Raw genomic sequence first — 5,675 nt, 5'->3', positions numbered from 1 at the left:
AACTAATGAAGTTGTTAGTACTAAAATGAGGCATATACTATCACATGTAATCTTAGATATACTTAGTGTGAAACACCATGACATCAATGTCTGAGCAATTTGTAAATGTGCAACAAGGGCTCAATAAGGGGCTAATATTTATTTGATAGTCACGTTCTTGGCTTTGTTGCTTCATTTGAAGGAAGGAAGACACTATTGAATTATTTCAATTACATGGTTCACACCTTCCAAGTATTAGTTAACTTGCCTAAAAAGGTTCCTAACGCAAGTGATCAATGAAAATATCATCCATAGGCTACTTTTGTTCACAAAACTTAACTCTCCCACTTTATTTTTGTAAAGACCCACTAATTCAAGTGTAGCCATGGTAGTTGATGCACAACCTCATGTGCACCAAAAAACATCCCATAACCAACCTCCTCGAACCAAGCTTACCCTTCCACTCCTAACACCAAAATGTGCAACACTTATCATAGGGTCCAAGGGGTATTGTCCTTGGTGGCCTCTCATCACTATTGATAACTAGGGTTGAAATGTCACACACCATGCTTGTGAAACATCTACATCATTTGGCACATTGAATTCCATCCATGCGCACCAAGTTCTAATATGCATGCATTCTTATCCTATATCTGCTTATATTTAGGAATGCCAACCATGACATAACCATTACAATATCTTTCTTCTTATTCCTCTTCTTCTTATTACTATAGAAAAAAAGGACCCTTTTGTTATTCACGAGGAACAAGAAAAGCACAAACATTGACAAAAAGATTGTAACTTCTGTCATTACAATGGGTTGCCAGAAGATAAGGCATCACAACCCAGAAGAAGAGAAAAAGAAGTTGTTGTAAAACCAGGGTTTTACAATTTTTTTTTCTTCTGCAAATTATAAGACTGACTAGAAATGACAATAGCATGCAACCAAAAATTGTAGAAAGGGTATTATACAACCACGAAGAGGGCCCTACTATGAGAAAAACGAAGACAGTGACTAGAAATGACATTAGCCTGTAACCAAAATTTCCCGAAAGTGTATTATACAACCATGAAGAGGCCCCTGTCAAGAGAAAAAGAAAGACATTGTATTTGAGGCTAATTGAAAGCTGAATGTAGACTCCCTTGAAATTTATAGTAAGCTGCTTGATAACTAATTGAAAATTTGACTTAAAGCTGATCCATATTAGTATATGGGCATCGAATGAGAACTTTGAACTGGGTTTCCAACTAATTCATCATAATATATGTAACCTGTCTCCAGACAAATAATTCTTTTTTAGAGAGAATCTACAGTTGTATTTAGCTCCCTATGGATGTGATGGAAATTGATTTCCTAGAAGTGGTTCTTTAACTGCACAATTTTGCTTTTCCAGGAGGATAAACTTATAACTTCCAACTATGCTTTACTGTCATTTTTTTTTGGCTCCATTACAATATTTGTATGTCAACAACATGGCACACTACAACCAAGAAGATGAACAATTACATCATTAAGAGTTACAAAACCATCTTGCCATCGAATAACCAACATTAATTAAACAACCATTTAACAACATAATAGCAATTACACTATATATATATATATATATATATATATATATATATATATATATAGATCACATTACACGTATAAATACCGCATTTCAATAGAAGTTAGATGAATTGCACTAGTCCCAAAGTTTTGCTTTGACTTGAAATTAAACTCTTCTTCACTTTGTGATTTTTGTGTTATCCACTAGCATAGACCCATCTTAAATTTAGATATAATATTAGCGGAGAGGGATCCAATTTCTTCATTGGCAATTATTTTTTATGAGCAAACATTATTTAAATGTTTTGTATTTTATTTTTTATTTTATTTTTTTTAAATTTATTTTGGCCGACACTAGCAAAATTTCAACTTTGATGATGGACAAACATCGCTGTAACCATACTAGGCTGTAGAGTGAGCTTGGCATATTCATATTATTTTCATCCTCAACATTGAGGATTGTGTAAAGCTCAGTGGAAGATGCCCCTTGGAATGATGGACAAACATGGCTGTAACCATACTAGGCTGTAGAGTGAGCTTGGCATATTCATATTATTTTCATCCTCAACATCGAGGATTGTGTAAAGCTCAGTGGAAGATGCCCCTTAGAATAGTTTTGATGCCCCCAAAATGACTTCCATTCTCAACCCCTCCCCATGACATTTGAACTTAAGACCTCGTAACAACTAAACCCCATACAAACCAACTACCCTACAACTTATCATGGATCAACCACAACAATACTTATTATAATAATTTAAAACCAATATTTCTAATTACTTTTCCATATTTATCTCATTTACAAACCCCTCAACCCCATCCCATTATTATTACAATAAACACAATAATATATCACCGAGGAAAGAGTTCAAAATTGCGAAAACAAAAAATGCACAACAACCTCTAGTCCCAACATGGCAACATGAATGAAGTAGGCCTCTCATGTTGGAGATGATTTAGGGGTTATTCCATGGCCTTCTCTCCCTTTGAAACCCCCCAACCATCCCTGTAATAATTTATTATATTATCTTTAACGATGCTACTTTTACTCTCAATCTTTAACAGCTACCGACCTTCCCTCTTCAAAACCCTTATATAGAGTGTTTTCTCTCCATCGACCTCAAAAACCCTTATATAGAGTGTTTTCTCTCCGTCGACCTCATTGCCCTTTGCCTTCGAAGAATTTTTGCACAGTTAAATCCTTTGTCCAAAATCCTCGGGGTTTCACATTCGTGTCTGATATTGGGCGAGTTTCTGGCATATTTTGGATCCATCGATTTCATTCGAGCCCTCCCTCTGTGCACTATCTGGTATTGGGATGGCTGGAACTCAGGAGGATCCTGTTCTTACACGGGCAGTAGATGACGATTCGAGAGAGAACGAGGATGATGCCGGAAAGGAAGAGGACACTGGAGCTCAGGTTGCACCCATTGTTAAGCTTGAGGAGGTTACTGTCACCACGGGCAAAGAAGAGGAGGATGTCCTTCTTGACATGTAAATTTCTTAATCCATGGCTATTTCATGATTTTGTTTTCTCAGTTGAAAGTTGTTTTCATGGCCTCTTCGGTGGCCCTTTTCTTGTGCACATAAATGGGACCTTGACTATAAGGAAGATGCATTTGGGCAGTTATTTACTTCTAATTTTTCTCCTTTTTAGTAAGATCTATTTTTATCGGGTTCTCGATGTTTTGTTGGCCTGTTGATGATGATCGGATTTGTCATTTCAATGGGGTGCTGAAGAAACTCTATGGTAGATGCATTTAGCGGGCTATGGTTTGTTTTATCGGGTAATTAGGGTTTTGCTTTTCTATGTATTTTGTGAGTTTCTTGTTGTTTTGATGTCCCATTGATATTTTGATCAGCATTTTTTGATCTCATTATGGTCTGTAATAATTGTTTTCCTATGTTGATAGGCTGCCGATGAAGATTTTTTCGGGGATGCATTTGATGGTTTATTTGTTATCATTGGGGGTTTTGTATTTTGACGAGTCTTTTTATATTTTGTTGAACTATAGGCCATCCTTTTTTCAATGTCTTTGAAGAATCTATGATGGTTTCTCTGTTATTCTGGTTTAGTGGGGGGTGTGATGGTCATTTGTTATTGTTAAGCATCTGAGGTTTCGTATTTTTTGGTTTTTGGATTAGCCATTGAATACTGAATTGGGCCTATTTGATAATCTGTCTTTTGGTTATTAGCATTAGGGTGATTTGTCTTTTTATGTTGTGAGGTGGTATGATTCAGGCATATGTCTGTTTTGGTCTTCTGTCAACTGTTTTCGTTGACTTTCTATGATGTTTTGAACAGGTTGTTGATCATTTTTGTACTTTATGGGGATGTATGGGATGAGCATTCTTTTGTTATTAAATAGTTGATGATTTGTATTCTTACATGTTTGATGTTATTATTGAGCTTTTTTGTGGGATCCTTTTCGGTAATGTTAAGGAATATCTCCTGTGTTTTTAATAGGTCGTTGGTAATTTATCTTTCAATGCATTTGATATGGTGGGATATTGCGGACGTTACTTCTAATGGATGCCATGGGCTCTTAAAATAATCCTAATGCAGTTTCATTGTTTATTAATATTCCCATTCTTTTTTATATGTTTGACCCTGCAGGAAGGCGAAGCTGTACAGGTTTGACAAGGATGGGAATCAATGGAAGGAGCGTGGTGTAGGAACAGTAAAGTTTCTTAAGCACAAGGATACGACAAAGGTTCGGATGGTCATGAGGCAATCCAAGACATTGAAAATATGTGCAAACCATTTAAGTATGTAAATTTGTTTGTTTGTTTTTTTTTTGTGTAATTTCCCCCCTGAGATTGTAATAGCTTATCTTACGTCCAAGTTTTAAGAGGCTTTCTGTGCCGAGAATTTGTGTTGATCCTTATTATCTGGATTATGTTTTTTTTTTTTTTGCCTTGCAGTTCATTCCCCAATGTCACTTCAGGAGCACGCAGGTAGTGATAAAACTTGGGTCTGGCATGCAACTGATTTCTCAGATGGGGAACTGAAGGAAGAACTCTTCTGCATTCGTCTTGGCTCTGTAGGCAGTGAGAACTGTTCTTAGACTCTTCTAATCCTTGTTATGATCTTTTATTTCTGTCTTGTATTTTTCTTTGATAAAATCAATGTTTGAGTACCTATATTCTTGGATCATTTCATTGAAGGGTTGATTTTGCATATGTTCTTAGGATGCTTTTGTGCAGATTATAGTGGGTTGGTAAGGGATCCCCCTCCCCAAACACCCTATCAGCATAGTTAAGACTTGAGTTTAGGGTGGCTTTAATTATCTCTGGTAATAGCAAATGATACGGAGGATTGTGCATAACCCACCCCCTTTTTGATTCCAATAAGCAGAGGTTGTCACTATGGTAATCCGATTTCAATTTCTAGTTAGAAAATGGGGTCACAACTTTCCATATTTTTTGTTTTGTTTTGTCTTTTTACATCAAACAATAGTATATTTATTATAACCATAGTCAACTAAACAAACAGGAAACTATTTATTTGACAGGTGGAAGAAGTGATAGGCTTAGAGCAATTGAATTGTAGGCCATACTTCTTGACAAATTGATGAACAGATGTCTCCTTACTTGAGATTTAGGTTGGCACCATGGCACCATCCTGTCCATCATTATACACTAATCTTGTCATTATCTTCTTCACTGTGAATGACTGGCCTGTTCCCTGCAAATAGATCTGGGCATAGATGAGCCAATCCAAGAACAGTAATCTCTAGCACAAGACAATATTAATGATCTAAATACCTAATCCTGAAGCTTGAGTTTGATTTTTCTCTACTGGTTCTGAATCTCTGATTGAGAATCTCCCACTCGTCATTATCAAACCTTCTCCTTCATCATTGGCATCAGCTGCACTGCTGAGGTACTTTGGTTGGTTGTCATTGCACTTGAGAGCTTGAAGTTTCAAATGATTATAGTAACAGACAGCCAGAAAAGCCAGTCCACACCCACTCAAGTTTATGACTGTAACCTTTTCATTTATTACAGACAAAGATTATGTTATGAGCAGCCAGTCCTTGACAAGACTAGCAACATTCATAGTCAAGGCTGAAGTCTTTCCTATCAGAAGAAACACTGCAAGATTAAGAGCCAAGGCACAAGCAGAAATGTCATGAAATCC

The 5,675-nt window shown here is 36.4% G+C and overlaps 1 pseudogene across 1 annotated transcript; it reads left to right on the top strand.

The window, feature by feature from the left end:
* The first annotated feature begins 2,670 nt into the window (after positions 1-2,670).
* LOC149145221 (ran-binding protein 1 homolog c pseudogene) lies at positions 2,671-4,599 on the top strand (annotated as a pseudogene). Its single transcript, XR_016265145.1, has 3 exons — positions 2,671-3,025; positions 4,149-4,300; positions 4,457-4,599. The product of XR_016265145.1 is annotated as a ran-binding protein 1 homolog c pseudogene (transcript).
* The last annotated feature ends 1,076 nt before the right edge of the window (positions 4,600-5,675 follow it).

This window comes from Pinus tabuliformis, chromosome X (assembly GCF_031772625.1).
Source record: "Pinus tabuliformis cultivar Carrire ecotype Pingquan chromosome X, CPIR1, whole genome shotgun sequence".
NCBI lineage: Eukaryota > Viridiplantae > Streptophyta > Pinopsida > Pinales > Pinaceae > Pinus > Pinus tabuliformis.
Note: the sequence above shows the minus strand (reverse complement) of the source record. Positions and strands in the feature narration are given on the sequence as shown.